The sequence below is a fragment of the Colius striatus genome, chromosome 1, assembly GCF_028858725.1.
Source record: "Colius striatus isolate bColStr4 chromosome 1, bColStr4.1.hap1, whole genome shotgun sequence".
Lineage (NCBI taxonomy): Eukaryota > Metazoa > Chordata > Aves > Coliiformes > Coliidae > Colius > Colius striatus.
In genome coordinates, this window is record NC_084759.1 from 156353462 (window position 1) to 156355096 (window position 1635).

Sequence of the window (1635 nt, forward strand, 5' to 3'; positions counted from 1 at the left end):
AAACCAGTTTAGTAGGGAGTCTTTCCTGAATACAGAGTATCATTTGTTTTAAAACATATTTACGGGGTTTATAAGGCAAATTCCACTTCCAGGAAGAGCTCTGTGAAGAGCAATGTGTCCCTCTCCCCTGTGTTTTCGGGTTTTTCCTTCTTTTTCTTCACTCTATTTGCAAGTTTTCCTGAGATTCTCCAAGAAGGATTTTTCACCAGGCAGCTGAAGCAACTATTTTTTGATCATAGTAGAGAAGCTGGAGAGTCATAAGCCACAAAAATCATTCCCCCTTTCCAACAAACCAAATACATGTTACACTCAAAACCATTTGACATAAAATCTGAGATTTCCTCAGGAATGATGACAAGAGTCATGACCAATTTCTGGGAAGCAAGTGTAGTACCTTACTTTTGAAACAGCAGACTAAAATAAATAAAACACTTTTGAAAATCCCAGCTCATCTTACGCTTTAGTCATGATTGCTAATATTACTAGAACTGCTGAGAGCATTGCTGTGTGTGCTTTAATGGTACCACAGGAAACCAAGAGATACAGTTCATTCCACTGTAAAGTCATGTGAACAACTCCTAGAAATTAACATTTCTATTTCAGGAAACAATTCCAGGAAGAAACGGTTGCAGAGGGAATTCGTGGGCCCTGGCTTCTGAGTACTTTATTCTTCCATCCTCAGACACCAAGCTCCAGCAGTCCAAACATTCCATCTGATCTCTCCTACCTCTAGGCACACACGTAGAAGCCCTGCTCGCTTTCTCCTCTCCATTCCCAGCCTTTCTCCATGAGGTATGTTGATGATCATCCCCCTGCTCCCTGCTTTCCACACACCATACCCATCACACTTATCCTCCCCAACAGCTCCATCATCAGAAAGACTCTGAGCAGCTGAAGCCAAAGGGATAGCATGGTGGTGCAGATCCCTACTCCCAGGGCCGTGTTGCTATGTTGGAGCCAGACAACATTATGTTGTCTTGATTGCACGTGTGGTAACTGAGATAACCTGACAAATTCTCTTCTTGGATACCAGTGCAGCGAGTCGAGACTAGTCATACTCTTATTGTCCTAGTTGCAAGCACAGTGAGTTGGAATGATCAAGTGCTCCCTAATTGTATCCAAACCCTTGCTGCCTGGGAAACGTACCTCAGACCGCCTGGCCTGTAGCCCGTTCTGGGAAATGGAAGTACTAACTGGCAAGCATTGTGGTCAAAATGCAGAAATACCGACCATCATCTTGCAATGCTATAAATAGTGGTCCTGAGTGTGACCCTTGGAGCTCTCTGGGATCACAGCAGGCTGTGTCCCTGATTCTCCCCTGAGCTGGGATGCCTCTCAGGGCAGAGTTCATGAGGATTTCCAAGATCGACCTCTGGTAGCTGGCAACAAAGGGCCAATCGCTGTCTGGTGATGAATGCTGACAACGCGGGACAGTGAGTAATTTGGCACAACTGGGTTTCATGGAGACTCGGGATTAAGGATTTAGGATTAAAAATTCAGGATTCACAGTTTAAAGATAATTTTCTGCCAATAATTCATTACAATTGGCACAAAGAGAAAAATCTTAAGTTAACCTCTATACCTATGTGTGTGTGTGTGTGTATGTGTGCATGTGGTTTGACTGAAGAGCATCAC